Here is a 19,864-nt window from a genome sequence, read left to right on the forward strand (position 1 = left end):
TTTATTTTAATACAAAATTTAATAAAAAAATAAGGCATCCTTAAAATCTTTATCTAGTCTTTTCTTAGAATATACTTATAAACGTTATTTTGAATAAAGCGATATGATGGATTGAGGTTATACTTCATTTGGCTTGACAAGAAAAAAATCATCTTAATGTGTGCAATTTGATTCAACGTTAAAGAAATTATAGATTAAAATTAAACAATTAGTATAATGCGTGATAAGCCGGGCGTGACCCTAGTATCATTTAAATATCGAATAGTATAAAGCTTTTTTGACCTTGTGTTTGTTTGGCTACATTGCGTAAGTTTAGGGTACGGACCGTACCTTACCCTCACTATCCACGAGCATTGCACCCTATTTAAAAAGATAAGATAAAAGAAATCCCATTCGGTGGAGACATACTGTATAGAAACATTTATTGGTAAGTCTGGCACGTATGTCAACGCTATGTTTTACCGCCAGACATGCAAACGGTTCGTAGAAAGCGCCATGTTGATTTATATGATATATTTTAGTATGTTATCTATTTTTTTAGTACAATTATAACTTAAGAATTAACACAGACAGATTTTAAATTATTTTTTATGGCTTTACCTTATTTCTTACAATGCAGAATACCTTTCAAGTGTGTTTAACTAGAACATTTTAGATCCAGGGAAACGGTTATTTACTAGATTATAAGATTCACACAGAGTTATAAATAATTAAATTTCTTTTTTAGTTGTATAAAAACTATCTATTTTGATTAAATCCAGTTCATTCTAGTGTAAGTTGGTTATCAGTTATATAAGTTGAGAAGTAAAATGCCAAGCACAAAGAAATGAAGGCCATGTTGAATTCTGTAAGAAATGCATTTTGCTCAGACGCGACCCACTCAAGCTTCATTATTTAGAATATATTAATCCCAACCTACCATAACATTTGCTTCTTTTATTAAAAAGTGGGATTTTATTAACAAATATTCATTTTCAATGAAACGAGCAACAAAAACGTAACGTCATAATGTACGGTAAATTATTAAATTTAATCTGTTTGCTTTTAACTGTTGCATTGTTAGAAAACAAGGGCTTTAAGAGTATTTCAAAGTCCAGTTAAGTTAATATTTAAAAAAGAAAGTGTCGTGCGTGTGTAAGGGTTCTTTTTGTAGTTATTTAATCTATGAAATAGCTGATGGACCGTAGTGCGATACAGGTGCAGTCCACACGGAACCATCTGCATGCTATATTGATGTAATCGTGCAGTTGTTACGTTCGAAAAAAACTCACTAGACCGGGGAAAGTGACGCACCGCGCCTCGAGATCGTGAAAGGTACTTAGACAGCCGACATACATGGAACCGCGGGCCCCCTCCCGTTGCTGCCAGATACGCTCTACAACGTATTTTACGTTAATTCACCGCGGCTCAACTCACGCTGGTCGGTTTTAACTTACGACACAGACGAGTGTTCGGAATTCGAACTACTTTCGCATAATCTGTCCATACAATATGGCGTCCTAGTTTCTTCGATTAGATTTTTGGGGGAAATTCCCTTTTTAATTAGTTTTGTTGTCCGTCGTTTCTTTGACACTTATCGAGTTTAATAATACAAAAAAGAAAATCGAACGAGTATTGATCAATGGAAAATCAGTGCAGCCTATCACGATGGTACCGTCAACATGGTAGGTAGGTACATCGTGGGAAATGCGTTGACTAAATTTATAGAAAGTAGTAGGTACAATTTATTTGCCAAACGTTGTTGTTTTATATTTATCGAATTCTCAGAAACTAACTTGTGTAGTGTCTATGTATATACGAAATCTAGACAATTTTCAAAAGTTATATGAATCTTACAGAAATTTATATAGAAAAATTTCTAAGGGCGACTGATAGACGAAATTTCTGTATCCTAACATTTTTAGGGGGAGAGAAGTGAACATTTTAATTCTTCCATCCCCAATTTTATTGTCAGAGGCTTCGATGAATTACTACTCTTCATCCCCCTTGTTTGTGTGCATAAAAGTGCTACCAAACAATGCGCATCTACATTTCTGTCTGATTATGATAAGAATAGCTAACGTCAAATAAAAGTAAATCAGGTTACAAAAAACTCTTCTGTATATAACTTTAAACTTTCGTGGTTTTTACTAATATAATGTTCGTAAGAAACGGGATTCTTACCACGATTAGGCTGTTTGACGATTAGGCGGTTTGTTCAGTCAACCCGTGAACATGGCGCATGTAACTGTGCCGAAATATCGGGAGTTCAAACAGCCTAATCGTGGTAAGAATCCCGTTTCTTACGAACATTAAACTCTTCTGTATCTTGTTTACGTAATATTTAAAATCATGTAAAATAGTTTTATTACTACTTTTTTAACTAGTAATATTAATTTTATTTGATATTTTTTAAGGAAACATCAAAATGGTTAGTCGACAAAGTTGACATTACAGGAGACCGAAGAGCTGGCAGCTACCTCGAACAAAGAATTAGTCTAGCCATTCAAAGGGGGAACGCTGCCAGTATCTTCGGAACCTTCTAATGATATATTTGAGTTTTTACATATTATATTTCCTAGATCTTATCAGATATTCTTTTAGGTATAATTAATACTTCGAATATGTAATATTTATTACTAGTATGTCTATATAAGGATGAATATAAAATAGATCTTCCTATATTGAATTATTTGATATTAAATACAGTCACAAAACAAACTAATAATTCATATAGGAATGACCTAGTTCTGATTTATATTTTATATGAATTAAAACCATTATTTGTATGGTTGTTCTCGAAACTTAGCTAAACCAGTTCTCAGAATGTGATGAAACTATAACAGCATGTTATAGGATAAAGACAGAGGGTTTCCGAAAAAAAAAATAGTTATTGCAACGCCCGTAGGTACGACTAGTTAATTTTAATTTAAGTGAAAGTGGTAAATGCAAAGCTAGTTTAAGTAAATCAAGTCGATTGCTAAGTTATTACAAATTATATTTAGTTATGGAAGAGTACGTAATTATCAATTCAAAATATGTCGGACTCGTTTTGTAATTTAACAAATGCTAATTAATTAGTTTCCATTTAGAGGCCTTATCCGTTACAGAGAATTCGCATATTTAATAAAATGTCAGTAGTCTTGTTATGGCGGTGTTACTTTTGTACCTACATCAATATAATCTTACTAATATTATAAATGCTATGATTATAAATGTATTTATGGATGGATGGATGGATGTTTGTTTGAAGGTATCTACGGAACGGCTAAACGGATCTTAATAAAATTTAGAATTATAGTCTGGAAGAACACATACTTATTACGTTTTTTTAAATTTGCGCAGACGGAGTCGCGGGCGACGGATAGTATCAAATATTTTAATCTTTTTGTGTTATAATTATGTATTTCGTCAACGAATAAACAAAAGGGCCTTATCGTTTAAAACATTATGCTTACTTCCAAATGTCCCTTTTTTGTAGCTTCCTGTCAACACGCAGTGAACAAATGGCCTATTATTTCAGTTTCCAAAAAAATCATGGAATCCATTTTAGATAATATCGATAGCAATGTTCGTAAACGTTAAATTTATTAATATGTATACAACCTGGAGGGGTCGATAAGTTGAAGCTCTATAGGGACTAGAATGTTGCAAATATTCACGGATTCGATTTCAACTGGTGATCGACGTGTAAGGTATCAAATCACAAAATATTTCCTCGAGTATTTATTGAGGTATTCACATATTAGTTGTCTATGAATTATACATGACAGGTGTCAGACGAAGCGGGAAAATGTTGCAATCAATAAAATTATTGCCTACATATATGACATATGTACGACGTATCCTATTGATCACAAGATCAAGCTAAGTCAAATTTTACCAGTAAATTGAAATGTTAACCATTTTATGTCACTACTAGCTGTCACCCGCGACTCCGTCCGCGCGCAGATAAAAAAAAATGAAAAATAGATGTTGGTCGATTCTCAGACCTACTCAATATGCTCACAAAATTTCATGAGAATCGGTCAAGCCGTTTCGGAGGAGTACGATGACGAAAACTGTGACACGAGAATTTTATATATAATATTAGATTTAATAATTATGAAATGCAATCATACGAGTTTAACATAATAACTAATAGTCTTGATTTTTAAACAGTCTTCAAATGTCTGTTAGCTATAACGCACAAATATTTAAGTCTCGTTGAAACAAACTTGAAACTTTAATAAAACAAAAATAACTTCATCTTCAAATGACCGCATACACGTAAAAATTAATAAACGAATGAGCACGTATGAAGTTAGTGCTACAACTAATTGAAAACTGTTTACCTTTTTAAATGAAACTCGTGGACGGGCAGACGCTCCGACATCCCCGAATTTCCCTTCACCTACCCCACGCCAGTAATTATGGCGCCGCATTTTAGCGGGATACATAGATTACGGACGCCGCTTCAATTTACTTCTTTTATCACAGATTAAAGAATTTAATAAATACAAAGAGTTTGGAATAAACAATTCAATTTAATAAGTCATTTCGTTATTTACTGAAAACATACCTCACGTCTCGATTAAACCATCATTTGACTAAGTTACTTACTTAAATAGAAGTAGCTGGAGTTAAGCTTTTGACAGTTATTGGTAGAAGGGCGTGTGTTAGAGTCCATTTTTACAGTCTAAACACTTATAACAACAACCCGGAGACATGTTATATTCAGTCGTAATAAGACGTCTATCTTACTGATATTATAAATGCGAAAGTTCTATGATGGATTGATGTTTGTTTGAAGGTATCTCCAAAACGGCTAAACGAATCTGAACAAAACATGGTATAGTTATAGAACATAGTCTGGAAGAACACATAGGCTACAAATTGAGGTTTTATTATTCTGCGCGGACGGAGTCGCGGCGACAACTATATTTTTATAAAGTTACTATTCCATAACAGTTGTCTCACGTACTGTATTTCATGTTAAATAGCTACTGCGTTATTTATTAATTAACTTTCGTAATTAAGACGTAAATCGTCCTTTCATTATTCCCTTCACTTTAATTCAGTACTCGCTGTAGATTTGTATGTCTCAACATTATGTTCCAAGACATGTATAAAAGATTTTTCGATGTTGACAAAACAGAATAACCATTTTATTAAACCAGTGCGCTCTGGCATCAAAGAACATCATTTAACATCACTTCGAGACTAGGTCAAGCTCTAGCGGGGATTATTAGCCAAAAAAATACGAAATAGACTGGAAATAGTGTGGAAATTTTCTTAGAATCGAACCTATAGGGCTTAAAAGGAAAATGGTAATACGTTTGATTGTCCTACAAGGAATAAACATTTGTGAATAAGTTGTGGAATGAAATTGCCGTCAGATCTATTTATTATACTAGTGTCAATCTAGTGGCAATTCATAGATAAACTATTTTATGTTGATATACTATTTATTACATGAGCTTTTTAACTGAGAACTTTACTCCTTAAATCCTCCTTATTTAAGAATTTTAAAAAACTCTTCATAACGTTCCTTTATATTCTATTTGTGTAAAAGACAATACTATGTAAGTGTTTTATTTAGTACTTAACACAATTCGTGGAACATTTATAAATAATCGTCTCGATAAAATCATAATATATATGTTTGTTATTAGTTTCGTTTTCTATTTCGCAATACGTGTTATTTAGTTGTAAATAAGCTTCAAATTAATATATCTGATTTTCAATTGAATCCCCTTTGCTCATGAAATAACGCACCTGCCCCCTCCCCTCCGACCCCGCTCCGAGCATCTTTGAAGTAACGCGGCACTGGCTGTAAAGACTCGAGCTCGACAAATCCACTGATGTCACTCACTAAACATCCGACAAATCGTTCAACTGGTCCGGGAACGTCGTTACGGACAAAGAAAACAGATTGAAATCCACCTACGAGTCCGACGATCGATCGGACGACGTACCACGTACCAGTCGGATTGCGTCACCAGTCGGCAGACTCGTCCGGCATTCGTCGTATACCTACCTAGCTGTTTAATTTACGGTGTTGAAGATAATAGGCGATGTTAAATTTGTTATAACGCCGACCTTTTTGGGATGTTTTCTACCGATCATGACAGGATGGAATAAGATCCACTGTATTACCTTTTTTTTTATTAATGTAAAAAACAATAATGTCTATCGATGACATTTAACGTAAACTTTATAAACTTTATTTCTCCATTTCGACATTATAAACAACTAGCTGTCGCCCGTGACTCCGTTCGCGCGGAATTAAATAAACACATAATAAATATGTATTCTTCCAGATTATGTTCTACAGCTGTGCCTTTCATTAAAATCAGTTGAGCCGTTCCGGAGATACCTTCAAACAAAAATCCATCCATCCATCTAAACATTTGCATTTATAATATTACTAACATAACGAGTATCATTTTATATTATAAGAATGAATATAATACGTGCAAATAGAATTTAAAATTTTACAGTCAATCAGGACCAAATTGACAAGTTGTTGATAATTGGTGGTAATGGTTGACCGGTGACCCTAAATTTGTCGTACATTACTTTCGAAAAGGTCAATAACACGCATCTTATTTGAAATTCGAAACTAAGTCCCCTAGATAACTAAGGTATAAAGATTTAACCTCAGAACAATAATAGTTTTCCATTGATACTGTCTATTTTTCTTTATTAATTTAAAAGGATTTACAATGATTTCCTTAAGATTAGTGAAATGTGTAAACGTTAATTGTTACAACATTTTTAAAAGACTTATCGTAGGTTTCTGAGACATCCCCATTTATAACATATTGTTATTGACGATACAGAGATTTTAGTCTCAGAAACCAACAGTAACATAGTAAAGTTGACCACCATTATAGCTTCTAACAGATAATTGAAGACAACATTGATTCTCTGAAGTATAATGCATGATATAACATCACAAACCGCACCGTAAGCCCATCGAAGTTTTTTTAACATAAACCTTAATTATACTCTAAATTCTTATCTTAGTTATGTAATATAATTTTTTAAACTAGATTAGAATATTAAAAAAAGTATCTTCAACTAGCTAATGATGCAGTACACCCATACATTTTTGTATGACGTGACGTATATAATAAAATGGCATCTAATTAGTGCGTCTGTTTGTTACGATGCAGCGGGTCGCGGGTCCGTCGATCGTGCAGTGAACCCACGGTCGCGCCAGACTTTGCCAGAATCGTCTGGGTCTAGACTCAATCACAACCCAGGCTAGACGTATTACGCAAATTCACACACCACCTACAACGATAGAATATTTAAGCTCTAATAACTTCTTTGGGTAACTTACATAATTATATTTAAGTAATCTTCTCAAAAACTAAACACTTTGATCACAGTAACATGAAGTACAATTTTATTTCTACTATTTTTGAAATAAATACCTATACAGCTTTCCCCCCTTACTCCGTCCGCGCTAAATTAAAAACCAAACATAATTAGTAACCTATGTGTTCTTCCAGACATCTATGTCAAATTTCATCAAGATCCGTTGAGCCGTTCTGCAGATAACTTCTAACAAACATCCTGGTTAGATGGATGGATCCAACTATCTATCCATCCAAATATTTGGAAGATAATAAATAGAGTCTGATGAATATTCTACACCCAGTGATATAAAAGAGACACATATTAAATATCCCGTTGAATTGAGAATTATGACACCATTCATTCGCGTAAATACATCATTTGAAGTGCTCGAATCAACATTACCATCTAACCTTGTAATCCACATTGACTTTGAACATGTATCAAAACATATTTAGGTGTACTAATACATAACGGACATATTAACTTAAAAATACTGCTTATGTTTTTGTGTATCATATTTAAATTAAAAAACTTGAGAGGTGTCAAGGGACACCCTGATGGAACGAAGTTCCTTTCGATTAATTAGTGAAGGAACCAATGTTTATTCTATGAATAAAAACTTAAGTCTTCACAAGAAGTACATTTTATTTCTATGAATTTTCTTTAGATATTGTCACGTCGTTGCCATGGTGAAGTAGCGCTCATTCGTCGTTAACATACTATAGCAAAAAGTGTCGTGACAACTTTTCGTAAGAATTTTTTCCGTCTAGCCCCTTTTCACAACGCGCGATAAGGAACTTCGTTCCAAAAAAAAAAAAAAACTTCTTATGTCACCCGCAGATTTTTATTTTATAAACACCAGTTATACGAATTATTTCACTCATGTATGTGCTGACTGAACTAAACATAACTGTAACATTCTGTGATTTTATTCGCCACAACTCACAACAGTTTCGAAGTAACGTTGACATACTAGCAATAGAAATAATTACTAGAACTTTCGAATAAAAATCCATGGACATAATATAACCTATAGATAGGGTGTTTCATACAAGTTTGACGTTTAATTGAGAGTCGATTTTCGAGATGTCATTTATCCCAATAAAAGGCAATCGGAGGTCTGTTTTCGCCTCACTTTTGTGCTGCGGATATACGACTTTATTTGTTATGAATTATTAACAGACTAGCTGTCGCCCGCGGCTCCATCCGTGCGAAATTAAAAAAAAAACTTAATAAGTAGCCTATATGTACTTCCAGATTATGATCTAGATTTATGCCAAATTTCATCGGGATCCGCTGAGACGTTCTGGAGATATATTCAAAAAAACATCTATCCATCCAAACATTCGTATTTATAATATTAGTAAGATTTGATTAGATTAATACGTTATTAAATTTAAATAGATCGGATAAATTAATACATGTTATTTGCTTCAGCTTTAATTTCAATTTTAGACACTTTAATGTAATTTGAATGTGGAATGAGTTTTAATTTGTTTTCAAAATAAGGAATTCATGTCGTATTGGCAATTTATTTTAAAACAAGTTATGAAACGGAATTAAATTTTTTAAACATTTTTTTACTAATCAAGTTCTATGAGCTACTTGTAAAATAAATAAATAAGTTATATATCAGTTGTACGGAATCAATAAAGGTTTTTTATTTTATTTTATTTTTTAATTTAAGTTGTAGGAGCACGATGTCTATAGATTTGCTTATTATTCGACAGCACATGGTTGCGTATGTGAGTTTTTGTGACGTCATCAAGTGCAGTGTCTTTTTATTCGTGTTCTACCTCTGCCATAGAGTTACAGTTAGTCGGGTTTATTTTTTTTCAAGGAATAAATACATTTTCAGTTTTTGTGGTATCTGCAACCATTTAGGTTACAGTAAGTCTATAAAGGTTATATTTTTTTCTTATAACTTACATCGACAGCAATTTGACAGCATATGGAAAGTGTTTGACTTCACTAGAAAATAAATCCTAAGCAGAGGCAAGCAATATTCATTAGCAATATAATTTTTTTCTTATATCCTTTAGTTTACGATAAGATTGTTTAAAAATTAACTATAGATAATTTTTTTTTCTAATTGTCTGCACATGTTAATGTCTTTTAGTTTTGTGTACTTCGGTGTTGATAATGTTAAAATAAACATTAACAAAAGAATTTTGAATTTGAGTGAACTGTCTTCGTTTGTAACGGAGGCGTTTTTGTGACTTCAGGTTAATGACCGTTAAATGTCGGTCTGAAACGTTGACGGGAACGATACTTGTGTTTTAAATGTATTGACTTTGTTACGTCATTGTATTTTACCGCGCTTTTAGCTTAAATTATTAGATCCCAATAATAACAACTGACTTGTTAAGTATATCATCCTATCAGCAATAGTTACCGAATAAAAATTTGTTTTTTTTCTTGTACAAGTTTACTTCTCAGAAAGTAATAAGTAAACTAAAAGTCAATTTCGTCCTTAAATTTAATTTAACTAATTACAAAAAAAAATTACAGATTAAAAATATGACGTGACACAAGAAAAAAAAATGCAACGTTATTCGCATGTTAAAACATCAAATATCTTAATTTTGATATTAATAAATAATAAAACGAGTTATTATGCAAAGAGATCACAAGGCCAAGTAAGCGAGAACAGCTACAAGTTCGTATTACATCCACCTAAAGAGAAATAAATATCTCGCTTTGCTAACATAGTACGCGTCCGTCGTAGCTTTTAAGCTTTATTTGTCCCGCCTTTTATTGTTTTATTTTATTTTAACTAATGCATCTCAATGCTCAAACTATCTTAATATATATAAATCTCGTGTCACAATGTTTGTCCTCAATAGACTCCTAAACCACTTAACCGATTATAATAAAATTCGCACACCATGTGCAGTTCGATCCAACTTGAGAGATAGGATAGTTTAAATATGTATATTTGTTTGTGGTTAAACTCCTCCGAAACGGCTTGACCGTTTCTCATGAAATTTTGTGAGCATATTCAGTAGGTCTGAGAATCGGCCAACATCTATTTTTCATACCCCTATTAAGTTTTTTTAACTGCGCGCGGACGGAGTCGCGGGCGACAGCTAGTATTTATATATGTTTCTTTCTGAATACAAATAAAGATCAATGTATGTTTATACATTATGCGTTTCTAAACCACTAGATTGTGATGTAACTTTCATGGTATGTTCTAAGGACGCTAGAAAAGGTTTGAATTAAAAAAATACCAAACATAGTAAAATTGTTCACAATAATACTGAATCGATGAAACTTTTTATTTATCATTTCATATGTTTTCCTCGAGGTCTCCTGTTTTATTATTTCATAGTAGTGCTATTCAAAATACATTGAACAGTTTTCTGAATTAATATCAAGCTATGATTCGAAATAGATATGTATGTTAGATGCGGAAGGCGGAGGGCCGCATACTGGGGAAGGCTTATATCCAGACAAAGGCTTGTAATGATGATGACTACGTTTGTAATATGAATAATATAAACATTTTTAAGGTGGGTATAGACTAGAGAATTTACTTGTAACAAAATAACGAGCCGCTCTATGATATGTTGTTGTGTATCACCCTTTCACGAACCATACGTGCTTTGGAAACTATGCTTTTACCTGTTTTATCATTCGTTAAAACGTTACATTACATAGAAATGCTTGAGAAAATGTTCTAGTGTATATTCACCTTTATAAAACTACAGCTAATCGGAGGTTACATACGGATCAAATTATATAACAAATCTTTTCTATCTTTTTTGTCTCGTTTTGACGATAGAAGATTACCAAATACTTGTCTATTTACAGCGATGTGTTCACATTTTACAACACAGAATACTGAGTTTTAAGTAAAGGTTACAACTCCGCACAAGCTTAAATCACTGATATAAAAATATCATTCAATCAATTGTTATACTCAGAGACATTATGGTTTCTTAATCAGTTATTAGTGTATATTCTTCTCTCTAAATCTACACTTAGATACTCTTTTAGTGACTTTAAAAGGACCCTTAGGGTGGCATTTAGTTATATATATGATCATACTTAACTCACTCAGTAAACTTATGCAGCTATTGTTTACTTTTGTCGGATATAGTTTGTCGAGGCTTATAAGCCTTCATTCGCACGGCCGCTATTTTAAAGCCGCGTTAAAACTCCGCGTTGTTGGCTCTCGAGCGACCAACGCTTTAAAACCAGTCTTGTTTCATTCTCTCTGCGCTCAAAATGCAACACTGCTCGTTAAAAATCGTCGCGTTTTAAAACTGCTGCCTTATGAACACATTACATGGAAATGTATTTTAATCTATTTGAACGATTTATTAACGCGCGATAAAAACGCGCTCGTCTAAATAAGGGCTTATTAATTCTTTCACGTACTTTTTAATTTTAATAACAAATAGCTCACGCTCATTGTCCATACTCTAAACGTTACACAATTATTCTACGGACAGTAAGATGTATTATACGGGTATAGTTTTTATTTGTGTTTTATGTATTCTTCCCAGGAGTGTCTTTGGGTAAAGACAATCTTAATTCTTATTAATAAACTAGCTTTTACCCGCGACTCCGTCCGCGCGGAATAAAAAAAGAGAACGGGGTAAAAACTATCCTATGTCCTTTGCCTGGTTCTAAGCTACCTGCCCACCAATTTTCAGTCAAATCGATTCAGCCGTTCTAGAGTTATAAATGGTGTAACTAACACAACTTTCTTTTATATATATAGATAGTGCTTTAATCGGTCTTATTTATTTACAAACATCACATTTAACTGCTCTACAGTCTCTGATTAAAATTCTTTCATGCATCGATCTCTATGATATCAGAAATGTTAACTCTCTCGGGCATCCGTCAGAACTGTACGCCAAGTATAATTGCGTTTCTGTACACCTCTTGTTACTAGACACGTTATGGAATTATAAATTTCCAGGTGGTTTGTGACTCTTAAATTATTTATCACACCGTTAAGTTCAAGAATAAATAAAGATAAGGGCATTTTGTATTGAATTTCGGATTAAAGTAAAATTTGATTGTTAAAACCACAAAAGTAATTTTTTAACTCCTGTTTTTTTTAATATTAACTGAGACAATACGCTTAATAAAATCGTATTGAGGCAAAGAATACTGTTGTTGGTATATACTTATATATTTATACTTTAGCCTTTTAAAATTATGTGGCGTCTTTATTTTTTATTGTCAGAATACATTAACCTTGGTAACTAAAAATTGATCGTAGTTTTTAAATATACGTAGGCGTATACAAGGTTCTAGGACTTTTTCTTCTTTGTAAATAATAATAATAATTTAAATTTTGCAACAAATTTATGTTACCTGTACTGTGTGTTCTCGTTGACGTAAACTCGTAAAACATTATATTGCTATCTTAGTTTTTCCAAAGGAAATAAGAGGGAAGGCAATATGATGGTTTCAGCCGTGGAAATCCACGGTTACATCATCAATGGAGTCAATGACATTTCTGGCAAGGATGCGTAAAGTGACATTGAAAAGTAAAAATATAACAGTCATTAGTTTTTACGTATTCATGAACATAATTTCTATTTTAACCACTGTGTTCATTAGCGACTATTTTAATTCTTACTAATATTATAAATTCGAAAGTTTAGATGGACGCGAACGAAGTTGCGGTCGACAGTTAGAGTATTTATATATATCAGACTTGGCTCATGATAAATCTTATATATTTGGTATTTACAATAAAAATTGATAATTCAATACATTTAATTTATTTTAAAGGCTATAGAGTTTATTATTGTTAAATACGAAGATAGTTAAAGGTAACGATTTTATTAATCACTAGCTGTCGCCCGTGACTCCGTCCGCGGAAATAAAAAAAACCTAATTAGTAACCTATGAGTTCTTCCAAACTATGTTCTATATATATATACCAAATTTCAGCGAGATCCATGCAGCCGATCTGGAGATACCTTTAAACACACATCCATTTATCCATCTAAACATTCGCATTTTTAATATTATTAAGTAAGATTATTAAAATCCTAGACCGTACTTACTTAGTCCTGTCTTTCATGTGTGTGTGTGTGTGTGTGTGAATTTCTGTGCATGTGTGCAGACTTTTCCTTTACATACCTGAACAATACCCGACCTACTTTGAAGGATGAAACGACGGATAGTGTTATAAACAAAGTAACGGAACAGAATGTACCGAAACTTAATATGATCACATCAGGTTTTTTTCCAATTGCTGGTCATTAACCTTCTTCACCACAAGTAAAGCGATGTTCGAATCATAAGGTGACTGTCACCGAACGATCGTAAATGTTGTTCGTTTGTAATTTGCCTAGGAAAATTTTTAAAACTCAATAAATTCTTACACAAAGTGACGTGTTCCATTTCAACACTTTATACGGGTACTTCATTAGTACTTGCATATTATTAGTGGCCGCCAGCTCGCGAGTTTATCGGCTGCACACATATAACAGCCAATGAAGTGTCGCCTTTGCAGTGTGGAAACATAAAACGCAACTTTGCGATTGAATCCTTACAATTTGCCTAGGTAAATTACAAACGGGCGGCATTCACGATCGGTTACTGACATGTCTATTACAAGCATTGCCTTTTTCGGTCCAATTTATTGCGTGTAAAAAAAGGACTATTGTTTTGTCGCATGCTTAGAATACAGATTACCGAATGAGTCGTCAAAGGAAGCGACAAATATTGTCAAATCTAAGTACGGCGAAAATAAATTTCGACTGTTCTATTATTTTACTAATTGTACTCTATGGGAATTGTACTTCTTCCTTTGTCGGTTAGTTAAAAGTCGTTTTCTTTTGTTTTTAAATCCTGCCTTATTTTGTCTACGCTTTTATTGCTTCTTATTTTATTGTTTTTTAAACGGTTCTGTTTTCAACCAATCCTTTTACAGGTATTTTTAGAATTCATTTGTTATAATTGTAATCCTATTATCTTAGTTATAATAAAAATACTAATGTTTTGATGGATGGATGTTTATTATTAGATATCTCTAATACAGCTGAACGGATCTTGCTGTTTGGCATAGTCCGGAAGAACACATAAGCTATTTTTTTTATTCGCGCGAACGGAATCACGGTCGATAGCTAGGGCTTTATAATTTACTTGGTAACAACAAATTGACAAACAGTCGTATACGTGACGTAACAGACTCAATATTTCTTCATACTAACCACAAGGCGCCTCATGTTACCGTTTATATAGATAAGGCATGTTTCACTGATTACACACAAATCAAATCGGTATTCAATATTTAATTTCATAAAAATACAATGTGTTTGATTTGTCTTTTGTTTATTTATTTTGATATGGAAAAGCAAAGAACATGGTTAAGTGATATAAGGTACTAAAGGTTGATGTACACGAACTTCAATCATTCAATATTAAATTATTAAGCCTCAATCGATCAGAGTTCAAGCAGTTGCGTTGGTCATATACGTTTTAGAGTCACATATAAAATGGAGAATTACACAAAATTTCGTTTGCACTTGTTATTAACAAAAGCTTGAAGCAGTCTGCGTTTGTCGGTCTTTAGTCCCAGTTAGGCAAAGAGATGTAAAACAATATAAAAGAGTTGGACCTTATGCCGTGGCGTCTATTTACAAAGGAACTAAGGTAAACTTCTTAAAATGTGATTATTAAATTTGAAACGCAGATATACATGTTAGGAAAGATAGTAGTACTATGTTTCGAACTGATACACGTGTGTAAGTTCTTACCTTATTTATTTATTTAAAGCGTAAACGTATGTTTTTCTGTCCACACGTTATCAAGCGGAATATTGTTTTTTATCGCCGCACGCACTTGCCTCAGTAAAATCTCATCTCTTCCTATTATTATTATTTTAAATATATAGAAATATTTTATTGTGCTAAAATAAGTTACTAATTATAATAACTTTTAACGACATAACTTAGGTATAAAAATGTCGATGAAAATGTAAATTTGAGACTTTGGCAAAATCATAGCATCTCTCATACTTCTATTTATGTTTGTTATTGTTATTTCTTTATTTATATATACTTTATTGCTCACATAAAATGCTCATAATCAATAGACTGAATGTAGACCAAAACGGCCTTATCGGTATGGAAGACTTTTACCACGCAACCTATTGGGACAGAAATGATACACCAAAAACACATTTTTGGTATTATTACCACGTATAAAAATGACCCGTCTGACGAATAGAGATCTCATAAGGGACTCTTTTCTTCGGAAAGGGTAATGGAAAATAGAAATCTATAATCTCTACCATATTTGAGTTAGTTTATCTATGTAACTGCTCCCGAATTATTGCCAGATTTTTCAAGTAACAAATACTTTAGTGTAGGTTTCTTATCTGCATTAAGAGTCGCCCTTAGTGATGGATGCTTGGCAGTTAGAATTGAGGAGATTAACACTAAAATGTTTCTTTTTTAAAGAGTTATCATATTTAATTCAATTCGTTTATAAAATAGTTCCGCATTACAAGTTAAAAGTTCATGAAGTGAAGTAGGTATAGTGAATAGCGGGGGCACAGCGGAGCCGGGCCGGCCCGTGTATCGGTCTCGAGCGCTTCGCCCGACTTCGCCACGCTTCGGTCGCTCTCATTCGCTCCTAGTCGGTGCCAGTCGGCTCGTCGTCTCGGTCACTCCCGAGCGCTACTCCGCTACATTCTTTGTTCCCGCTTCGGCCGTACGTAATCATGACTATTACACTACTAGTATATTTTTATAACATAAAAGAAAATTAAAACACACTATTTTTTTTTTGTAATTTACGCTTCATCCTTTGTATGAATGGATTGTTTAATTTGGACGCGCTGATTCATAATGTACGCATGTCTGGATTGACCTAATTTTTAACGCACTGTACATTACTTCTGCTCTTTTAATAAGGAAATGGTAAGGGGTAGTGGAATTGTTACATTTTATTCATAACTTGGCATGTTTCTAAAACATATATAGTGAAAGTGGATATTAAATAAGTGCATAGAAAACTTTCTACAGCAATGAAATAACACAAGTGACACTTTATTACATTAAGTATAGCTGTAAATGTACCAACACAGTTTATATGTATATGAGTTAAGGAAGTTAGAGTGAAATTTATATAAATACTAGCTGCGACTTCGTCTGTGCGAAATTAAAAAAAAATTTTAATAAGTAGCCTATGTGGTCTTCTAAACTATGTTCTACATCTGTGCCAAATTTCATCAAGATCCTACCTTCAAACAAACATCCATCCATCTATCCATACATCCAAAAATTCGCCTTTATAATGGTCGGTTTTCAATGAGATATATTGTATTGGTTATTTTGTACATTTTTAAGCATATATGATAATAAAATTGGTATATGTAAAAAACAAAGAAATTCCGAATCTGAATGAAACGAATTTAAAATTTACAATCATTACTTGTCAGAGTAAAACTCATTTATTTTGTTACAAATATAATGAAGAGCAATACAAAGTGCCCGTATACAATCGTGTTGTAATCTCTGACCACACCACTAGGTCACGGTCGTGGTGTTGTTTAGAGCAAGGTATGAATGATGTATAATAATGAAAATTTCAAACAGTTCATTAATTCTTCAGTAAACGCTATTACTCGTAGAAAATCATTCATGTTTGTTTTGTTCTTTATTTTGTTTTAAAATTACCTATCTAATAAACAACACATCTCCGTTCCGTAATTTATAAAGTTTATATTATTTAAAATGCACTTAATAATAAATGAATTAAGAAATAAAAATAACGGACACACGGCGGTAAGTTCTATTGCCAAGTAACTTTTAGTATACCTGTCGATATGTTTGCGTCGTATTTTGGTTCGATGTTCGTCGATCATTCCGACGCGCGACGCAGCGGCCGCGTCGATTCCACAAAGCAATGTTGAAAAACACGACAAGATCAAGCGCGTATTGTTTGTCTTGTGGCCATTTCAAAACATAACAAATCGTGCCGTTTGCATCACTTTAATACTACGTTTTAATCTTTTTATTTTTTACTATGTTCTGTAATCTCTAGCTTTTTAATTTTGACAGTAGGTTTCTGACCTGCCTTGAAGGTTTAGAAGAAAATTTTTAAGCGTTATTTTAGATGCACTCCAATTTTTTTGTGTGTTTTTTTATTTACATTTTCTACAGATTTACATAAAGTAATTTATTTAGAGTAATAAATATATGGTAACATGCGGACAGCGCATTTTGTTAAGATATATGAGAACAGTCAAAATCGTTAAAAACAAAAAATTCAAATTAATAACTTTTGACTCTAAAACCAAAGAAAAATATTCTTAAAAATCAATTAGCGCTACCTAATCTCTAGCCAATTAGGTCGTGATACGAAACAATATTTTTGTCGTGAATTTAGATTTCTTGATAACGGCTTATCAAAAAATTAGCCAATGTCAAACAGTAGTAATCGGTCAATGGCGTCTGTTTATGGAAGATTTTTCACGTGCTACCAGGGTTGCCACTTCTCCGGCTTTGAATGTTAAATATTCAGGCTACGGTTTGACATTTATGTTTTTCATTCAATTGAAGTTACGAAACAAATTATTGTCATTTATTTTTTCATTGACCCGTAGGGTTGACAACTCTGGTCGGTGCCAGAGTTCAAGTCTACTTACTAAAATTTGACAGCCCTATGTTACCATGTTGTTGACATCAGATTTGTTATCGTCAGTAATTCTAGTAATGTGCGTCATAAAACTACTAGGTGCTAAGTCATAGACAAAGTTTTCCTATGGCATTCAAGTGTATGTGTAATGAAAAAGTACGAAAGTGTGTCATACCGTTGTAAAAAAGTTTTCGGGGTGAATTTTCGGTAAAAATGATAATTAACTTGGACTAGCTCAAAATTAACCATTACCACGATAAGTGCGACTTTACTGATGTGTGCAAATAAGTATTAATTTATTCTTATTTTGGTAAATATTTCTTTCTTTACAAGCAAAACACGGAATACAACTTCTTATAATAATTATTGGTCGAAACACTTTTAAGCATAGTAAATAAATACACTTAGAGTATTTATTTTAATTAAAAGAAATAAAATCTCCATAAAAAATTATCACACAAAATTTATTTAATGAGCGTGATATTTTCCATCATCCGTTACTCGAACCCTCTTTATAAATTACTTGAGCCCACGAACACATAATCAAAGGAGGCCGTTATAACACCGAATTAGAATTGACCTGTGACATTCACTTGGAGATTTTAAAAAAATATCGGTGAAATACCAACATAGTAGATATTTGAAATGTCAGGATAACATTTCGCACGTGCTCTCCCTCCAGTTTATTTAACCATAATGGAATCTTGAGTCTTGAGCCATCATCTCTATTAAAAGCATCGATTTAACGAGCGGAATGAGACTGTACAGTCGCGCACAGAATATGGGTCGACTGTAACTCGTTGCGACTGTCCGTGCGTAGTGAAGCAGGTAACAAATAACAATGGTATTTCAGTGCTTAGCAAAGTTTTGTTGCTATTAACTCGGTTAGTTAATCATTGAAGAACCTTGCGACAGCGTGACAACTAAACATTGGATTGTTACAAAAATATACTTTATTTATCTTACCTTAGGATGAGAAATTTTGCCATTTTTACGTGGTTGGCTTCCTTAATATCGTGTTTATTAGAAGGATCAATGATTCATAATTATATTGAATATATAATTATTAAAAAAATATACTAAGAATTTCAAATAATACCTTATTTAAGCCTCAAAAGATTTTACATCAAGGTTATCAATAGATATTTATCTTACATTTTAACATATTCCAAAAGCGATGTTTTATTTTAAGATCTTAAATATTAATCTTTGCAATGCATTATTTTTTATACTATGTTGTTGCAGTATGAGTGTTATTGTGAAATAGACGGTAAATTAAAAAATGTACATCTGAATGCTTTCTTTGTTTCTAAAAGTGATGTGATGAAACTAACACGAATGAAACATACAGAAATGTCGTAATATTTTTTCTAGTGGCTTATTATAAAAACATATATGTACATATACTACACATATAAATGTATAGAAATCTTCAGTGTTAAATTTAGTAACTTGTTTTAAAGAAATTGTTGTGAATTTTTTTATAAAACAATATTAAACAAGACTATCAAAGTAAATAAATGAATAATTTATTTAAATTAACTATATTCCATACTTGTACAAATTTAAATCGTAAGTAATTTGCATATTTCTATTCCTTCCTACTTCCTTATTTTATTTTTCTAACGATTAACATCTAGTCACTTGTTGACAGAAAAAAAAGTGTTATATAGACAAGATCTGGTCTGATGGGCATAAGTCAAATTATGTTATGATAGTTCACTAGCGCCCTCCTGTCAATGTCATAAATTGTCACAAGGAACTTTTTGTACTGTAGCTGGCATGTTCTGTTTTTTTTTCTTTGCCATTTTATATGCGCATGTAGGTTTTATTATATTTTCTGATAGAACTTATTGCGATAGCAGCGCATCTTTTGATGTATACTAGAATACTGTTGGCTAAACATTTATAC

Source organism: Papilio machaon, chromosome 14 (genome assembly GCF_912999745.1).
Source record: "Papilio machaon chromosome 14, ilPapMach1.1, whole genome shotgun sequence".
Lineage (NCBI taxonomy): Eukaryota > Metazoa > Arthropoda > Insecta > Lepidoptera > Papilionidae > Papilio > Papilio machaon.